General features: G+C 44.9%; 1 pseudogene; it reads left to right on the forward strand.

Annotated features, from left to right (window-relative positions):
• The first annotated feature begins 10,884 nt into the window (after positions 1 to 10,884).
• LOC145421594 (zinc finger protein 277-like) lies at positions 10,885 to 18,244 on the forward strand (annotated as a pseudogene).
• Positions 18,245 to 21,457: the final 3,213 nt, after the last annotated feature.

Here is a 21,457-nt window from a genome sequence, read left to right on the forward strand (position 1 = left end):
CTGTGACATAAACCAGGACGTGTGTTGCTTATATATGAAACCCAAGAGAAGCATCTCATCTGCATGTCCTGTGAACCTAGAACAGAGGCAGACAGACGAGCACAAAAACTCGGATGAAGGAAATTTGAGAAGGACCACACCCTGACTACTTCTTTAGATTACATTACCCACAGTATTTAAACATGAATACATTTGATCCGAGTAGTAAAAAGTAGCATTTTGCTTTCTTTTCAACATATGACAACAGAAGGACAGCCCATCTTAGTTGAAAGCCCACTCACCACGACAAGGTGCGGGCCACGAGTGGGAACACGGGACAAGACAAACTAAGACAGGGCAACATACAGATATACATATACTTCATACACATCAACAATACAAGACAAAAAGGTAAACAATAACAATTTATTAACAATAACATTTTATGTTAACAGTTTGAATTTTAAACACTGAATGCAAACTCATTAGAGCAAAACGTACTCTCATTTAAATGAACTAGGGCCTGTTGTGTGTTTGTTGTTGGTATGTGTTTGGCTGGAAAGCTGAGCCATCAGTGTGTGTACAGCTAACGAGAATAAAAGGGAAATGCCACAGAATGCTGAGTCGTGGTCGTGTCGTGCCTCCGACCTGTCACAAATTCCTATCAGCAATTACAAAAGTAGCAAACAGTGGCAAGAGACCTGTTTTCTGTTTCTTCTGCTGATGATTCAGTCCTGTTTATGTGGACTGTAAACCATGGGCAGCAGAGGAATAACTGGCAGTAACTGATAACGACAGCTAGGACTGAACAACTAGTGATTTATTGTAAGTTAAATATAAATTTAGTTATATTCTTTGACCAGATATATATCCATCTCAATTCTAATCTAAAATACAATATATTGTATTTTAGTTGTTATATATATATATATATACACACACAATATATATAACAAATGTAGTGCTCTCCACTATGTGAACCCCTCACCTGAATTGTTCACTAAAGTAAACACACAGAGCAGTAGCAGATTTTTTTAATGTGTTTTATTTATTTTCATTTGCTGCTAACTGCCTTGTTTTCATTTGTAGTTTTTGTAGTAGGAAGAACTACAAAATCCACAAATAAACAAAGTGCAGTTAACAAATGTAGTGCTCTCCACTATGTGAACCCCTCAGCTGAATTTTTAGGTTTTTCAGTTCAAGCCAATGAAATGAAATCCAAAAATTCAACCCAACAATCAAATGATCCCCTATGAGCAAGCACTCTGGCAACGGTGGAGAGGAAAAACTCCCTTTTAACAGGAAGAAACCTCTGGCAGAACCAGGCTCAGGGAGGGGCGGTCTTCTGCCATGACTGGTTGGGAGGTGAGGGGCAAAATAAAATCAAACATAAAGGAGAGCACAGGTCGGTGGACTGTGGCTCGAGTTTAAAAGATGCTCGAATCCCGCCTGAGGTGGTATGGACACGTGATTCGAAGCGATGAGAACTCAGCAAAAACGACTATTAAGGATCGACCCAGACGGCGCCGGCCTTGAGGCAGACCGAAAAAACGGTGGATGGACAAAATCAAGGAAGACATTAAGACCATCAATTGTGGACCACAATCCACAATTGTCGATGGGACGTGTGCATGCAAGCACACGCAAGCCATCCCCGCTCTGTGGGTTCATGACAATAATCATGACCCCACAGAGCGGGACATTCGCTTCAGCCGAAAATCTTAGAGGCGACCCAGAAAGCAGCTGCAGAAAGAACAACGGCCAATCCTGCAATGCCTACATACCACGAAACAAGGTATGTTGAAAAAAGGTTGTCAGCCTCCTCAGGTCTACGAGGTTCTCTTTCTGTTGTCTGTTGTACATGTACCGCTTGGCGCTGAAGATTTTCCACAGCTTTTCTGAGTTCTGCATTCTCTTGACTGAGTCGTGCGTTTTCTTGATGGACTTCTGTGTTTTCTTGATGGACTTGTGGGTTATCTTGCCTGAGTTGTTGGATTTCTTGACTGCGTTCTGCGTTTTCTTGATCTAGTTCTATGTTTTCTTGTCCGAGTCGTTTGTTTTCTTCACGGAGTTGTGAGTTCTCTTGAAGTAGTTGTATGGTTTCTCGCCTTAGTTGTATGATTTCTTCACTGGGTTGTATGGGCTCTTGCCTGGGTCGTGTATTCTCTCGCTGGATTTGTGTGTTTTCATGCATGAGTTTTTTGTTTTCTTTCCTGAGTTTTGCGTTATATTCAAGGAGTTCGCTGTGTAGTCTCCTAGTGCTATGTAGAGATTCAACTGTTGGCTGCACTGGGTCTGACTGATCTCTGCTTCCAGATGGATTATTCGACGTTCCCTGTGACATTTCTTTGGAGGTTTAAAGCTCAAAAAAGTTAAATCTCTGAATGATTTAAATGCAAAGGTCAGCTTTGTCTAAGGTCAGCTTTGTCTAAAACAACTGGCTCTTTCTGATGTAAACTGTTAAACGACCTCCTCTATTTATAGACTTGGTGGGTGTGGCAGAGAACGTGATGTCCCTGTGACATCACAATGATCCTTTGATCTTCTCAAAGGATCATTGTGATGTCACCGTGACGTCACAATGATCGTTCGAGAAGATCAAAGGATCAAAGGAGCGCTGTGGATCATTCTGAGCATGCTCAGATCAATGAACGGTCATTGTGACGTCATTGTGACGTCACGGCGACATCACATTCTCTGCTACACTCACTAAGTCCTTAAATAGAGGAGGTCCTTTAACAGTTTAGACAAAGCTGACCTTTGCATTTAAATCATTCAGAGATTTAACTTTTTTGACACTTTTGAGCTTTAAACCTTTAAAGAAATGTCACAGGGAAACGGTGATCAGTCAGATCGACTGCAGCGTACGACAGAGGAACTCAGGGAAGAACACATACAACTCAGTGAAACGTGCATAGAATTCAGTCAATATATCGGACAAGTCAGTGGAGAAAACACACAACTCAGTGAAAACTACATACAACTCTATCAAGAAAACACACAACTCGGGCAAGGAAACGCACAATTGAGGCAAGAGATGGCAGAACTCAGACAAACTGTGGAAAATCTTCAGCGCCCAGCGGTACATGAACAAGAGACAACAGAAAGAGAATCGCCTGGTTCGTGGGGTCTAAACCTACTTAAAGTAGGTTTAACTGCTGCCGGATGTGTCATTGCTCTTCCTGCAGCTTTCTGGGTCGCCTCTAAGATTTTCGGCTGAAGCGAATGTCCCGCTCTGTGGGGTCGTGATTATTGTCATCATGTACTCATATATGTAAGCATTGAGCCAAATGTAATAATTCTAACATATTAAACAAACAATATTTGTCTCTTATGTATAATACATCTGTAGATACACTGTCACAGATACTTGTCTTTGAGTGAAGATTTAAGGTGATAGGAAATATAAATAACTGCAACTTGAATCTCTGACCCAGAGTTCAAGCTCACTGCTGTAATATATATATATATATATCATAATAATCTGACAATACATATAATATTGGCCATATTATATTTACATTACCACAGTGAGATGACTTCAGTCTCATGAACAACATCAGCTAATTGTTATTTACTAGCTAATCTTAAATGACTGTTCAGCACAGAAATGAAGCCCAACAATCATGTTTACAGTCCTTTGGTCTCAGATGAACAAAATATGTTCTCCTTCATTTCTGTCACACAAAGCTGTATGACACGTTTCTCGCGGTTAGTATCATGGTTGCTAGGCAACCTGAACAGCGCGACGAAGGCTAGACCGTCCCATTTCACAAGCCTCTCACTTCCGCACTTCTCGTACTTATAGTACGCGCCGTACGTAGTACGCGTGCGGTCGCTGGATTGGGACACAGCCTGGGCCTGCCAGAGTCAGAAATGAGGATAAAACAGGAAGTTTGACAGCAGTGAGTTCCTGCAGCGACCTCTCGTTTCTCTCCTCAGTGCTGCATGTTCGTGAACGTGAGCCCGGACGCGAAGGAAACTCTGCTGCAGTTCGGCTCCACCATACGGCAGGTGTCGCTCGGCAACGCGACGCAGAAAAACAACAGAAACGCCAAGTAGGACAGATGTTTCAGGCACGAGAAGTCCCTGGACTTTTTGAGGGGACAACAATAATAATAACAATGTGCAGTAAAACATACACTCATTCTTTTCATTTATTAGGTTCCTGTGTCGTGTTGTTTGTGTTGGCAGTGAGTTGGAGGGCGGGGTGGGGTGGGCTGCTTTTAACCAGGTAAAGCACTTTGTGCTACATTTGTGTATGAAAAGTGCTTTATAAATAAAGGTTGATTGATCAGCGCTATGTGGCCAGAAGTGTGATAATATCATTTATTTTGTGTAATAAACAACTGCAAGGATAGATGATTACAACGAATAGATGACTAATACATAAAAGTAATACATATTTTAATAATGATGATGAGTTATGATGCGTAATCATGGGAACAAGTGGGTTTACAAACAGGAGCAGCTGATTAGCATTAGAAAAGCTGAAATAATACCTCAACTGAAGCCATTTGTACTAAATGCATATGTGCACTGTTACAAGAATATTTTTCGTTCTATTGTTTTCTATTAATTTATATAATTTTAAGTTAAGCAGGACAGTTCTTTTAAAGAAAGATTTACTTATATTCTCAAAAGTTAAGCATGACAGGCTTCTGTTTAAGAAAGAGACCTGTTTTACTGTGTTAATGTTTTCATTTTGAGCTAAAAATAAATGGCTAAATGATCATTTGTTTCCCATATGGTCATATCACAAAGAATATGCATCTGCTTAAATCAAATTCAAGTCAAATGGTTAAAAAATAATTTCACACACAAAAAAAAGAGCTACAAAATTCACCACACTGGGAAGGGTGAACTGGGTTGCCCGGCCCTGGCCACGAGGTGTCCCTTATTTATTTTTCAGGGAGTTGGCAACCCTGGGTCAGACCCTTACGGGCACACGGGACAAAAGACGTTAGCGTGCTGCCCAACTTTCACCACGCTCATATTTATAATTACACGGTTCTTGGAGTGAGTGCATACACTCATGAAGTTTAGTAACTTCAGGTCACTGCAACAAGCCCAGGTACAGTTTACCGACGGATGGGTACAGGACCTTGAAATGCACGTGTAGAACGCAAGACCATCGTACACATCATAAGTTTACCAGTCTCACAAATCGTCGTCATAAACACACATTCGTTAACCGTTTATTAATAGGACCTTTGAGCTCAGCGGTAATTAATTAGTAGTGAAAATAATTTCTGGTAGCATCACAGAAATGTAGCAGTGACAATAATATTGTATGTTGTAATCGCACTGGACAATTAGTGATACAAAACAACTGTTTTATCCTGTGAATAAAAGTATATGTTTTTGTCAGTGTACCATGGTAATAACAGAAGCGAAACGCAATATTGTGTCAGGACAATTCACTATTTATGCACAATAAACAAAGGAGCATAGCGCGACCATTTCTGTTCAGCGCCAGACTTGCTGGTAACATATATCACCAATTATGTTAAGAAAAATGACGCATTAACAACTAAAAAACTCTGACCTTTGTGGGAATGCTTGGAGCAGACTAACCTGTGAGCTGGAGTGTTCTGGGACGTTATATTTGGTATATCCAGACCATCCGTCGGCTCTTACTTCGGAAACATGGCTTAAAAAATTTCTCTTCAACGACGTAATCCGATAAAAAAACAACGATCTCTTTACCCGTCGGCTTCCCGTGGCTGTCATGCGACCGGCTATTGCAGTTAATAATACAACAGCTTCTTGACATTTTTTGGGTTTCTTTTTATCGCTGTGTAACTGAGTTCAATTGAAAGCCTGCGTGCGCTAGTACCTCTTGCCACAAGTTCCCAGAATCCTTTGCGGTTTTACCCCTGAATGACGTCACATTTTCAATCTTTATCCTGGTGGGCCGGTCTCTAGTTCATATGCCCGGGCCGATTTTTTGTCCCAGTCCAGCCTTGCTGGGCCCCCCTTTGTTTACAAGAAAAATGTTCGCGACCCCCCTCCCCGCATGCGCGCACAAATCCTCCAACCACACACGCCCATATTTTGCTCCATTGCGGTTTATTTCACACCTCAAACATTTAGTAAAAAATTAAGCAAATACAAGTAATATGCAATAAATTACAGGTAGTAAGGAAATAAACTACTAACTCTTTTACGCTGCGTCCACACCTACACGGGGATTTTTGGAAACGCAGCTGTTTCGTCCACATGTAAACGGCGTCTCGAATCACCGAAAACGGAGATTTTTTAAAACTCCTTTTTTGCGTTTACGCGTGGACGAGGAATACAGAGTCCTGGTTCTTACACACACACTGGACATTCTGGACATTGTTTTCACTTCATCACTTAAATCACTTTAAGCATATTTGCACTGCACAAGACACTTACAAATGTGGATTGCACAACACTGGTCATTATATTCTTCATTTCCAGTTAATACTTGTACAGCTGCTGTTATTGTGGATATATTTATTTATATTTCTTTATACATTCTTATATAGTTCTATATTGTGTATTTTGTTGTACAGTTATTTTATTTTCAACTTTAATTTATATATTTTATCTCATTCTTTCCCAGTTAAATCTACCCTTCATTCTAATTTGTGTTGTACAGTTATTTCATTTTTAACCTTAATTTATATTTTATTCCTTCCTAGTAAAATTTACCCTTTTTAATTTTTCATATTTATTTCCTATCTTATTCATAGCCTTTTCCTTTTTTGTTTCCTTTAGGTCACGAGCAGTTGTCCAAGCATTTCACTACATATCGTACTGTGTATGACTGTGTACGTAACAAATAAAATTTGAATTTGAATTTGTCCATACCTTGGATGTTCAGTGGTTGCAGTGGAGAATGCTTGTGCCTGCGGAAGTCTACCACCAGCTCCTTGGGTTTACTGGCGTTGATCTGGAGGTAGTTCAGCTGGCACCAGTCCACAAAGTCTTGGGTCAGTCCTCTGTACTCCTTGTCGTCCCCATCAGTGATGAGGCCGACTATTGCAGAGTCATCAGAGAACTTCTGCAGGAAGCACTGGGTGGAGTTGTGGGAGAAGTCTGCAGTGTAGATGGTGAAGAGGAACGGAGCCAGAACCGTTCCCTGTGGACCCCCGTACTGCAGACGACCCTGTCCGACACACAGCCCTGAGTCCTCACATACTGTGGTCGGTCGGTGAGGTAGTCCAGGATCCAGGTAGTGAGGTGATGGTCCACTCCAGAGTTCTCCAGCTTGTCCTTCAGAACCGAGGGAAGAATAGTGTTGAAGGCACTGGAGAAATCAAAGAACATGATTCTCACAGTGCTTCCAGCGGTCTCCAGGTGAGCGAGGGAACGATGTAGGAGGTGAATGACGGCATCATCCGCTCCAATGCCAGGCTGGTAGGCAAACTGAAGTGGGTCCAGTGATGAGCTTGTTAGGCGCCGAAGCTGAGCCAGGACCAACCGCTCCAGGGTCTTCATCAGGTGGGATGTCAGAGCCACCGGCCTGTAGCTGTTGAGGTCCTTGGGGCGTGAAGTCTTTGGCACTGGTACAACACAGGTTTTCCAGAGCTGTGGGACTCTTCCCAACCTCAGGCTCAGGTTGAAGAGGTGCTCCATCACCCCACACAGTTGGTCCGCGCAGGACCTGACGACCCTCGAGCTGATGCCATCTGGGCCCGCTGCCTTCTTGCCATTAATCCTCCTCAGTTCCCTCCTAACCTGGGTGGTTGAGAGAGACAGGCTGGAGCCTTGTGTTGAGTGTGTATTGGATGCTGTTGTTGGGGGTGGGGAGGAGTGAGCAGGGTGAATAGAGGAGGTGTGAAGGGTCTGAGGTGGAACAGCAGCAGTGGGGGTGGGTGAGTCTGCAGCCGATGTTGGAGACTGCCTCATGGCTGAGTCAAATCTGTTGAAGAAATGATTCAGTTCATTTGCCCACCTCACGTCCCTCCCAGGCAGAGAGTTCTGCTGTTTGTGGCCTGAGATGGTTCTGAGGCCTCTCCAGACTTCACCAACGTTGTTTTGCTGAAGCTGGTTCTCCATATTTTGCCTGTAGCTATCCTTCCCATTCCTTATCAGTCTCCTCAACTCTCTCTGCACCCTTTACAACTCCTCTTTGTCTTTGGATTTGAAGGCCCTCCTCTTCTGCTTGAGGACAGCTTTAATTTCTGGGGTAATCCAAGGTTTGTTGTTGGAGAAACACTGTACAGTCCTGGTAGGTACGGTGTTATCCACACAGAAATTAATATAGTCAGTAATGCATGTAGTAAAATGAGAATAAGAAAGAAAAGTATTTCCTTGTGCCCCCCTTTCCCTGTTAATGTCCTACCTGGCCCCCTGGCAACACTTTGCTAGACCCGCCCCTGCACAGTTACCAGCTGTCAGCTACCTAAAAAAAGGACCCTGGTGTTATTTGTCTCTCAGAAACAGTTCATAACTTCCCTTCAACTCATTCATGTCACCTAAAAGGTAAACCTGTTTCTCCATCACAGCTCTGATGATTCAGTAAGGACATCTCCTGGTTTCATCTTCATGTTTCCCTCTCACCAGATAACCAAACCATATCATGACCAGCAGCTTTACAGCTGTGGCTCCAGCAAACATCAGCTGATACTAGAAATTAATGTTAAATAAATTCTAACAACAGCTGATCAAGCTTAAACGTGCTGCTGTTGTTTAGCGCGACATCCGCTGGTTTCCTCTTTCGGCGCAAAGTGGGCGATAAACAAACAAGAGAGCCGATCAGCTGATCATTGATCAGTTTCATGATTGAAGTAGAAACGGGAGAGGGAGGGGGGAGAATGAAAGAAGAGGCAGCTGTGCAGCGTAAAGACAGAATAACTCCAGCTTTGTGCCTTTTTCATTGTAGCTGAATTACGGGACAAACTGTTCCTTTTCAGCTCAATAAGAAACGCGAATACCAGACGGGACGGTTGGCAACTCTAATAACTTATGAACAAAATAAAGTTCAACATCAGTAACATCATAGCACCACCCAGCTGTATAGAAACTCCGTCATGCTAGCTAGCACGCAGTACGGAAAAAGTCAGAATAACGAAAATAAACTCCACCTAAACTTGGTTCATATCTGACCCAGAGAGACTGCAGGTCATAACTTCTTACCTGAAGTTCAGTTCACACTCGGACCGGCGGCCGCCTCGGGTCTCTGCTCCTTCTGCGCCCCTTTTCCTTCATCCACCTGCTGGCCTCCACCACTTGCTAATGTTACTGAATCTGTGGAAGCTCCGCGATAGCCACCACACGAAGTAACGAGTAACGACCCTATCTAAATCCCAGTAACGACTAACGCGTTCCTGATTTTGGCATAATAACTAGTTACCGTGCTCGTTACCACAATAATAACGTTACTGTAACGCGTTACTTAATAACGCGTTAGTCCCAACACTGCTGAGGATACATTCATCCACCAGCCTCAGAAATCACAAGTTAACAGCTACTCAGATCAGAGCCCAGATAAATGCCACATAGAGCTCCAGTAACAGACACATCTCTACATCAGCTGTTCAGAGGAGACTGTGTGAATCGGGCCTTTATGGTCAAATAGCAAGCAGAAGAGATTAGTTTGGGCCAAGAAACACAAGGAATGGACATTAGACCATCTGTGCTTTGGTGTGATGAGTCCAAATTTGAGATCTTTGGTTCCACAAAGGTGAACGATGGTCTCTACATGCATGGTTCCCACCATGAAGCATGGAGAAGGAGTGTCTGGTAGTGTGTGCGCCAGTGAACATGAACTTTTAAAACTCAAAATGTTTTTTTATATACTGGTTCAAAGTATTTGTGAAATACTTTGGTTTTTATGCTGGACTAAAAAACTGCAGTCACAAAGACTGACTCTGAGCACTTTTCGGTGATTACAGAGTCATAATAACATGTCATATATGAGATTATCACCATGGCATGACATCACATCATGTATGTATTTGCAATATTAAAAATAAAAACAGCTGACAGTGTGTTTTCATATTTTCATTCTGTGCTTAAAGGGAGAAAGGTTTATAATTTATGCAGTATTGCTGTCATTGCTTTTATCTATAGTTTGTTTTTTTTGTTTTTTTGAGAATAACAGCACCAAACCTGAGAGTGAGTCAGACTGCAGGATGAACACTGAGCTGTTTGTGCCCCCCAGTGGTCTTTGACCACAACATGCTTCCAGTGAATTCCCGAATCCAAGCTGGATGATGAGCTGTGTGTCATCAGCAGCCACTCCACCTTAAAACGGACTTCACGTATAAAACTTGGGTCATTTATTTAAGAATTTGCACCATATCCAGCCTTCTTGTGCCCCCCCTGTACAGAAACTCAAATGTTATTTTCAGACTTTTATTTTAAGGAACCTTACACCTGTACACATGGTACACATTCACAAATAACGTTTCATTTAAAAATTTGTAATAGAGGAGAGGAAACATATGCTAATGCAATGTTAATAAATGGGGATTTATGAACACTAAACTTTCATGTTCAGAGAACACGCTCAGGTATATCTGGAGGATCTGAGTGTTCATGTGATTTATATTCTTTGCTATAAGATAAGATAAGATAAGATAAGATAAGATAAGATAAGATAAGATAAGATAAGATAAGATAAGATAAGATAAGATAAGATAAGATAAGATAGACTTTATTAATCCCTCGGGTGGGTTCCTCTGGGAAATTCGATTTCCAAAAAGCACAGCACCTATATGCAACAACGTCCAATGTTACATGTTAGTCAACTTCATTCACATTAATTAACCTTCAGCTTTCGAAACGTAAGTTTTCATATTTCCTTTAACCACTTGAATGCACCTTTTCTAATTCGCGTTTTACCAGGGGTCCGCGAAGGCGCTTCGTTGGCATTTTACGGCCTCCGATTGGTTCGATTTGTGTTATTTGCACCACGTGACACCAGACATGGCCGCCAGCGAGCCGAGTAAAGACGGTAAGTGTGACTTTTTAAACGTGTCCGCGGCTTTATTGCTGATATCTGGTGGTCTGCGTGCAAAGCTTTGGGTGTCGGTGACTCTCCGAGTCTGTGGGAATTCACAATCAGCAGAAAAAAGGCTAAAAAAAATCAGAAAAGCAGGCGGGAACCCGCCCGGCTAAGCTAGCAGGCTAGGAAATAGCTGGGCTGCTAACTCTGATTATACAGCAATCTCTATATTCAGTCAGTATCCTCAGTCTGACAGCTGCGAAGTTTATTCAGGATTTAACAGCGTGTAAAGTCTGAGCTCGATTAATGAGTTATTTAATTAATTCATTAATTTTTTTTTAACTTTTAGATCATAGTTTTGTCCCCACGGGTGATGAAAATAATTGTATACAGACAGATTTTTGTAGATCAGAGGGAAATGCTTCTTCATGCCAGGCTGTACATTCTCGCTTCCGCTTGGTTTTGACTCACCTGGTCTGGAGTAGAGTGTCCATCCATCCATCCATCCATCTTCGTCCGCTTTATCCGAGGCCGGGTCGCGGGGGCAGCAGCCTAAGCAAAGAGGCCCAGACCTCCCTCTCCCCAGCCACCTCCTCCAGCTTATCCGGGGGAACACCAAGGCGTTCCCAGGCCAGCCGAGAGATATAGTCTTTCCAGCGTGTCCTGGGTCTGCCCCGGGGCCTCCTCCCGGTAGGACATGCCCGGAACACCTCACCCAGGAGGCGCCCAGGGGGCATCCTTGTCAGATGCCCGAACCACCTCAGCTGGCTCCTTTCCATGTGGAGCAGCAGCTGCTCTACTCTGAGCCCCTCCCGGATGGCCGAACTTCTCACCCGATCTCTAAGGGAGAGGCCAGCCACCCTTCGGAGGAAGCTCATTTCTGCCGCTTGTATCTGCGATCTCGTTCTTTCGGTCACTACCCACAGCTCGTGGCCATAGGTGAGGGTAGGGCCGTAGATCGACCGGTAAACTGAGAGCTTCGCTTTTACACTCAGCTCCCTCTTCACCACGACGGACCGGTGCAGCGTCTGCATTAGGGCTGCCACAAACGATTATTTTGATAGTCGACTAGTCATCGATTATTTTTGCGATTAGTCGACTAATCAGATCATCATCCATTGGACGTACAGCGTACTGCTTATTGCACCGGCAGCATCTGGTCTTATATAACTATCATTAGCTTACAGCTTGAAGTGTTTGTGCTAACTAAAAATAAAGACAAGATGATAGTTTATTAATTTTTAATGAAATTTGCAGATTGTTTCGGTGAAGTTTAATAAACTCCTTGCTTTCTAAAATATAACAGGACACCGGAGTATATTCTCCAGAGTCTCACACTTCTGATAATCAGCTGTCTGCTTGACAGTTTTAGCTGTGCAAAAAACTATAACTTTAATCTCAGCCAAACCGATTTACTCAGGAACAAATAAAATACTAAAGAAAGCCAAACAATAACATTGTTAAGTTATCTAAGTGACTTATATATCATGTTTAACCTGAGTAGCGAAAGACGGCGGTGGGTTTGAAAATGATTTGCCGGGAGTCCGGTGTTCTCACGGCTCTAGTTAGCCTTGCCCCCGCCTAGCTAACGAGCTAGTGGGTAACAGACGTCTCCGAAAACGTCGGAGCGCTTTTGAAAATATGTGGTGTCTTGATAAACTGAGCAGATATTTGAGGTTTACACAGCTACATTCTCGCCTGAAAATATGTTAAACGTAAGAGTAAAGTTAAAACTACCTAGCTGCCGCCATTGTTGACAGCTGCGCTATGAATTCTGGGACACAGCTTCTTCTTCGGGGTTTAACGGCAGCTGGCATCCTTGTACATGCAGTGCTGCCATCTTCTGTTTCAGTCCGTTATTACACTCTTAAATCCTACTACTCATTCCTGCGTCCTTTGTGATCTTACAAAGCTTCAAACGATGCGTCGACTATTAAATTAGTCGTCGACGATTTTAATAGTCGACATAATCGTGACTAGTCGACTAATCGTGGCAGCCCTAGTCTGCATTACTGCAGCTGCAGCCCCAATCCGTCTGTCGATCTCCGGCTCCCTTCTCCCATCACTCGCGAACAAGACCCCGAGATACTTGAACTCCTCCACTTGGGGCAGGAACTCATCCCCGACCCGGAGTGGGCACTCCACCCTTTTCCGTCTGAGAACCATGGCCTCAGATTTGGAGGTGCTGATCCTCATTCCCGCTGCTTCACACTCGGCTGCGAACCGTTCCAGTGGAGCTGGAGTAGAGTGTGTGTGGGGTATATAAAGTGTAGTCTCTCTTCTGCTTTCTCAGGTAAGGACAGCATTCTGGAGCCGCTGTGTTTCCCTGAGCAGCCGGCTGACACCTCCAGCCCTCCCGGTGTTCAATGTCCCGGCTCCGAGCCGCTGGTCTGCCTGTTCTGCTCTGAGTCCGTCCCACCGCCGCAGAAAGACGTCCTCCTCAGACACCTGCTGATGGAGCACAAGCTTGTCATCGCCGACGTCAAACTCATGGCAGACGTCCCAAAGTACGAGCCACACATGCTCCGGCTCACTCGTTTAACTCTCGGGAACACGTTTGGATGTTTTTAGCATTTGGAACTCGATCATTTCACCAAAGACTTCCTGTAATTATTTGGGGTGATGGGGGGAAACCCTTACCTTACAAGTATACATATATACAACAAGTCCAGCATGTCCACGCCTGTTAGTGTGCTGCCTTTATGAACCGTGACGAAGTGTTTCTGTGCGCCGGTAAACCTGGCTGTGAGTCGGTTTTACTGAGGAGTTTCCTCCATCAGGTACTTGCTGTACTGGAAGGGCAGATTCCTCGAGCAGCCGCTCACAGATTTCTGCAGCGTCATCAAAACCAACTCCACGGGCCCAGTCGGTGAGTTCACTCAAACCCACAGAGGACCTGACCTTTCAAAGTGAACCACGTACACTTCCTCCAGCTCTGATTAATGACTCATTAAAAACTCTTCTTCCTCGCTGACCTGACAGAGGAGCAGGAGGACTACTTCCTGCTGTGTGACGTCCTTCCAGAAGACAGAGTCCTCCGAGAGAAGCTGCAGCAGAAACGACTGGTGAGGAGACGTGAGACTCGGAGCATCCTGAGTGAATCTTGTGCTGCTGAAAGTTTCGTTTCTTTTAAACTTTATTTTGAGGCAAAGTCTGAAAATCAGGCAAAATCAGAAAAATTGCAGATTTGAGTGATGATTTGACACGCTTTGTGTCGTTGTAACCTCTGCACTTTAAATATCTGAGCACTCTGAGGTAGTTTTCTGAAGAATTCCTCTGAGCTCTTCTTCTGTGCTCCCACAGGAGGAGGTCCTGGAGCAGCAGCCGAAGGAGCGAGACGACAGCAGCTTCCATCGTCTCTGCATGTTCTGCAGCGAAGAGTTCACGGGAAACAGGTAAAGCGCCGCAGGATTCCCATCAGTCCTGGAAACCTCACGTGTGTTAGATTAAAGCAGACAGAAGGTAGAGCTTCCTGAAATCATGTGACTAAAAGCTTCTTTGCTTCCTGTAGTCATCTCTTATGATCCAACCCCCAAAAAGCTGCTTTGATGCATAATTCCATAAACATCATTCAGTGACATGTCTGAGCCTGAACCAAGAAGCTGATCTGAGACCAGTGCAGCTCCTCATCCTTCTTCCTCTCCTGCTAAGGGTCAGGTCTCAGACCTGTGCAGGTGTGTGCTGGTTCATGAATGGCATGAAGGTGTGACTGGCTTCTCACTGGTGTTTACCACAGTTCTTGTGTGGATCTGTGTCTTTACCTCCAGTTAAGCTTCCATCCATCCATTTTCAGTCACTGTGTTGGTTCGCAGATGCTCGGCCTCCCTCTGCACAGCCACCACCTCCAGCTCCTTGTGGGAGGACGCCGAGAGACATAACCCGCGTCCGCTCCGGGTCTCCTCACATTTGGACATGCAGCGGCCCATGGCGAGGGAGGCTGCTTCCCTCTGTCTGCCACTATGGGCACGCTGCATGGATCTTGAAGTCTTGTCCAAATGGGAACTTCTGGACGAAGCCCAAAGGACTGCAGCGCAGTGCTAACAGTGATGATGTCAGCTGATGTTTTCTGTTGTTTATTAAAAATGGCTCCACGTGCTGTTTCCAGGTGGTCTCTGCTGAACCACATGGCCAGAGAGCATTCCTTCAGCATCGGACTGCCGGACAACATCGTCTACTGCAGCGAGTTCCTCGACACGCTGCAGGACAAACTGGACAGGTTTGCTTTTTATTCACAGCGTTAAGTTTTGTTTCGCGCGCCTTTTCATTTTGCTCCCCTCGCTTCAGTCTGCAGTGTCTGTACTGCGAGAAAACGTTTCGAGATAAAACCACGCTGAAGGAAAAAAGCTCACCGCCGCATCAGCGCCAAAAACCACGAGTACGACCGCTTCTACGTCATCAACTACCTGGTAAAGCCCAGCGACACACTCGCCACACGCTTCCACGTCAGGATAAACGAAGCAGTTCTGTAGAAGCAAACGCACGACCTGAATGTATTGTTCCGATTTTAAAGCGTCCCTCCTGTCCTGTCAGGAACTGGGAAAAACGTGGGAGGAGCTGCAAAGCGAAGATGACCGTGAGCTGGCGGATGATGAGGATGAGTAAGTATCCTCATGTAGCTCTGTGAGGACGGCATTAACTAAAGTGTCCTGATGCATGTCATACACACTGCTCTGTGTCGTGTTAAAGGCAAAAACCGGGCCGGGCTGCACTTGCATGTAATACCAGTTTTTTACCACCAGATGGTGCAGTTACTGGGTGTAACGTTTATTTTAAACCAACACGACATCACCAGTCTGAGCACGCTTGATCTCCAGCGCTAACCAGGTGCTGAACCAGGTGCTGTGAGCTCGGGGTAGCTGTGGATCAGGAGGTGCAGCGAAAGGTTGGAGGTTTGATCCCCGGCTCGATCCCAGATACTGAACCTTGGGTTGTCCCTCCTGAGAATATTCTCATTTATTGCGTCAGCCTGGATACAAAAGTTTAAATCAAGTCCACTTCCTACTCCTCCTCTGATCCTGTGTGAATGCTTTCAGTCTTCAGCTCGTTTCATCTCCGTATCGTCCGCAGTGATTGGTCGGACTGGCAGGCTCATCCGGTCTCTGCAGTGTGTCTGTTCTGTGATCACCAATCGGAGACGTTGGAGCAGATCTACGCGCATATGAAGGTACGGGAACGTAGAAGTTTCAGAGAAGGAAAATATCATTTTCTGCTTTTCATCCCTGAAACGATTCTGCAAAGCATTCTGGGAGAACGGAGACAGTGCACACTAACAGGAAACGATCTGCTTCCTGAGGTCTCTGCAAACGCATGAATCCATCGTAAGCACAAAACATGGATTTTACTCAAAAAGTGCCCTCACACACAGATGGACCGAAGCTGAAGAGCCTTTTATTTTGAAAAGGTTCCAAATAAATACATGATTGTCAAAACTTTAACAAGTGTGTGTGTGTGTGTGAGACCTCCTGCTGACCAAAAGGATCATAAAAGCAGGAAGCTTACAACAGAAGAAACAGATCTGTCAGGATGCATCTGCAATAAAAGCTCCCCCAGCACAGAGTGGCTGGAGAGGTCAGAGACAAAGGAACGTCTTGATCCTATAGGTTGAACTCAGACCGTACAAATTTAAGAAACACAATGACAACATTCAACAATTAGACTTAACACTCGTGAACAATAAATCAAATCTAGGATTGGACGTCGACTGCAGTCAGATTTTGTCGTTGATTAAACGTTCTGATGGTTTAAAGTTAGAACCAGTTTCCCAAACGTGACTCTAAGTTTCTGCTCACGAGTGACGAGTTTACCTGAGAGGCAGAAAAGTTTCTCTCTGCTTTCTGGTTTTGTTATTTATGAAGTCTGTAACCAGCGTCGCGGCGTTGCGTCACCCTGACGTCTTTCTGTTTCGTGATTGTTTTGCAGGAGGCTCACGGCTTCGACCTCCTTAAGACCGAGCTCGGTGAGTGAAATCTCCGTGGTCATTCGAGCGCAGTTTCCTTCTATTTCTTCCTTCTGAGTGTTTCTAATGTTCTGTCCTCCCTCAGACCTCAAGTTCTACCAGCAGGTCAAACTGGTGAACTTCATCCGGCGGCAGATCCATCAGAGCCGCTGCTACGGCTGCACGCGGATGTTCGACTGCCGGGCGGACGCCCTGCGTCACATCGCGGCTGAAGGTCACGTGATGAAACTGCCAGAGATGTCCGCCTGGGACCAGCCGCAGTAGGTTTAACGAAGCGCCTGCAGAATTGACCAATGAGAGCGCGGGCTTTAAAGCTGGCGTCCAGCTGCTGATGAACGTGGTCAACGCCACAGATGTTTACACTTCATTTGGAGTATTTTTATCAGCTGATGAAAATGGCGTCCTTTTTTAAGTTGGGACTAATTTGAGCCTGAGCACTAAACTTCGTCTCGCTCCGCAGGTATTACTTCCCCACGTACGAGAACGACGCTCTCCTGTGCACGCTCTCTGACAGCGAGGAAGGCGACGGTGGCGAGGAGCATCGCGGCGAGGAGATCCCGGTCATCGCGGAGGACATCTCTAACCTGAGAGTCCTCAAGCAGCTGCTGAAGGAGCGAGGAGGCAGCAGCTAGGACCACAGACGGACACGTGTCATACGTTTGACTCAAAGTCGTCTCTGACGTCGGCTGAGCTCAGCTCATGGTGACCACATCCCACATGGCTGGAACGCAGCCGCACGGGTTTGAGTCCGGCCCTTTCCCTCTCAACTATTTCCTGTACGTCTCTACTTAGTAGAGATAAGAAGGTTTAAAAGAAGAGTCCTCTCCACAGCAGGACACGCGGACGCCATGATGTCCGCTGAAACGTAATTGCTCTGCCTCGTGCAATGAAGCTGAAACATGCGTTTTCTTGAGTATGAATTTCAGTACTCGAGTAAAAATGATTTTCTTTTGTAACTTGTAACTGAGCTGGATTCAGTGCTGTGGTGGACGAGCAGCTCATCGTCAAGAGAAGACGAGAGACTCTTTATTGTCATTGCAGAGTCACACTAGGAACAACAGCACTACACAATTGGAAACTGTCCCGCGTCGGCACTACGCACAATCAATCAACCTTTATTTATAAAGCACTTTTCATACACAAATGTAGCACAAAGTGGCAGGGATAGCTCAGTAGGTAAAGTGGTCGCCCCATGATCGGAAGGTCGGCGGTTCGAATCCACTTAACGGCTACCCTGAGGTACCCCTGAGCAAGGTACCGTCCCTACACACTGCTCCCCGGGCGCCTGCTTAGTGGGCTGCCCACTGCTTCACTGAGTGAATGGGTCAAATGCAGAGAAAAACAAGTAATTTCCCCATGGGGATCAATAAAGTATCCATTATTATTATTATTATTATTATTATTATTACCTGGTTAAAAGCAGCCCACCCCACCCCGCCCTCCAACTCACTGCCAACACAAACAACACGACACAGGAACCTAATAAATGAAAAGAATGAGTGTATGTTTTACTGCACATTGTTATTATTATTGTTGTCCCCTCAAAAAGTCCAGGGACTTCTCGTGCCTGAAACATCTGTCCTACTTGGCGTTTCTGTTGTTTTTCTGCGTCGCGTTGCCGAGCGACACCTGCCGTATGGTGGAGCCGAACTGCAGCAGAGTTTCCTTCGCGTCCGGGCTCACGTTCACGAACATGCAGCACTGAGGAGAGAAACGAGAGGTCGCTGCAGGAACTCACTGCTGTCAAACTTCCTGTTTTATCCTCATTTCTGACTCTGGCAGGCCCAGGCTGTGTCCCAATCCAGCGACCGCACGCGTACTACGTACGGCGCGTACTATAAGTACGAGAAGTGCGGAAGTGAGAGGCTTGTGAAATGGGACGGTCTAGCCTTCGTCGCGCTGTTCAGGTTGCCTAGCAACCATGATACTAACCGCGAGAAACGTGTCATACAGCTTTGTGTGACAGAAATGAAGGAGAACATATTTTGTTCATCTGAGACCAAAGGACTGTAAACATGATTGTTGGGCTTCATTTCTGTGCTGAACAGTCATTTAAGATTAGCTAGTAAATAACAATTAGCTGATGTTGTTCATGAGACTGAAGTCATCTCACTGTGGTAATGTAAATATAATATGGCCAATATTATATGTATTGTCAGATTATTATGATATATATATATATATTACAGCAGTGAGCTTGAACTCTGGGTCAGAGATTCAAGTTGCAGTTATTTATATTTCCTATCACCTTAAATCTTCACTCAAAGACAAGTATCTGTGACAGTGTATCTACAGATGTATTATACATAAGAGACAAATATTGTTTGTTTAATATGTTAGAATTATTACATTTGGCTCAATGCTTACATATATGAGTACATGATGACAATAATCACGACCCCACAGAGCGGGACATTCGCTTCAGCCGAAAATCTTAGAGGCGACCCAGAAAGCTGCAGGAAGAGCAATGACACATCCGGCAGCAGTTAAACCTACTTTAAGTAGGTTTAGACCCCACGAACCAGGCGATTCTCTTTCTGTTGTCTCTTGTTCATGTACCGCTGGGCGCTGAAGATTTTCCACAGTTTGTCTGAGTTCTGCCATCTCTTGCCTCAATTGTGCGTTTCCTTGCCCGAGTTGTGCGTTTTCTTGATAGAGTTGTATGTAGTTTTCACTGAGTTGTGTGTTTTCTCCACTGACTTGTCCGATATATTGACTGAATTCTATGCACGTTTCACTGAGTTGTATGTGTTCTTCCCTGAGTTCCTCTGTCGTACGCTGCAGTCGATCTGACTGATCACCGTTTCCCTGTGACATTTCTTTAAAGGTTTAAAGCTCAAAAGTGTCAAAAAAGTTAAATCTCTGAATGATTTAAATGCAAAGGTCAGCTTTGTCTAAACTGTTAAAGGACCTCCTCTATTTAAGGACTTAGTGAGTGTAGCAGAGAATGTGATGTCGCCGTGATGTCACAATGACGTCACAATGACCGTTCATTGATCTGAGCATGCTCAGAATGATCCACAGCGCTCCTTTGATCCTTTGATCTTCTCGAACGATCATTGTGACGTCACGGTGACATCACAATGATCCTTTGAGAAGATCAAAGGATCATCGTGATGTCACAGGGACATCACATTCTCTGCCACACCCACCAAGTCTATAAATAGAGGAGGTCGTTAACAGTTTACATCAGAAAGAGCCAGTTGTTTTAGACAAAGCTGACCTTAGACAAAGCTGACCTTTGCATTTAAATCATTCAGAGATTTAACTTTTTTGAGCTTTAAACCTCCAAAGAAATGTCACAGGGAACGTCGAATAATCCATCTGGAAGCAGAGATCAGTCAGACCCAGTGCAGCGTACGGCAGTTGAAATTCTACAAATTGTTGTTAGTCAAAACTTAGACATCGCTGCATTAAACACACGCCTCACGGAAGAAAACAGACATCACAGGCAAGAGATCATTCAAATCAATCAAGAAAGCGCACAAGTCAATCGAGAAAACATAGAACTTGGGCAAGTGATCACACGCCTCACGGAAGAAAACAGACATCACAGCCAAGAGATCATTCAACTCAATAGAGACAACGCACAAGTCACTCGAGAAAACATAGAACTTGGGCAAGTGATCACACGCCTCACGGAAGAAAACAGACATCACAGCCAAGAGATCATTCAAATCAATCAAGAAAGCGCACAAGTCACTCGAGAAAACATAGAACTTGGGCAAGTGATCACACGCCTCACGGAAGAAAACAGACATCACAGGCAAGAGATCATTCAACTCAATAGAGACAACGCACAAGTCACTCGAGAATACATGGAACTTGGGCAAGTGATCACACGCCTCAGGCAACAGAACGAAGAACTGAGGCAAGAGAGAAGACGACTCTGTGAAGAGATCAGACAACTCAGGGAAAGGAACGAAGAACTCACAAATGTCGGATGGTTCATTGTTCTTTCTGCAGCTGCTATCTGGGTCGCCTCTAGGTTTTTCGGCTGAAGCGAATGTCCCGCTCTGTGGGGTCATGATTATTGTCATGACCCCACAGAGCGGGGATGGCTTGCGTGTGCTTGCATGCACACGTCCCATCGACAATTGTGGACCAGTTACCCTTTAAAAACAGTAATGATGTTTTCCAGCCACAGTCCACCTTCATCCTGGCGTTGTTCCCGCTGGTGCAGGGTCCGCTCCTCAGCAAAGGTTTCTCCGTTTGGTTCTGTCCAAGGCGTCCTCAGGTGACGCGTTGATGGTCTTAATGTCTTCCTTGATTTTGTCCATCCACCGTTTTTTCGGTCTGCCTCGAGGCCGGCGCCGTCTGGGTCGATCCTTAATAGTCGTTTTTGCTGAGTTCTCATCGCTTCGAATCACGTGTCCATACCACCTCAGGCGGGATTCGAGCATCTTTTAAACTCGAGCCACAGTCCACCGACCTGTGCTCTCCTTTATGTTTGATTTTATTTTGCCCCTCACCTCCCAACCAGTCATGGCAGAAGACCGCCCCTCCCTGAGCCTGGTTCTGCCAGAGGTTTCTTCCTGTTAAAAGGGAGTTTTTCCTCTCCACCGTTGCCAGAGTGCTTGCTCATAGGGGATCATTTG

Source organism: Astatotilapia calliptera, chromosome 17 (assembly GCF_964374335.1).
Source record: "Astatotilapia calliptera chromosome 17, fAstCal68.1, whole genome shotgun sequence".
Lineage (NCBI taxonomy): Eukaryota > Metazoa > Chordata > Actinopteri > Cichliformes > Cichlidae > Astatotilapia > Astatotilapia calliptera.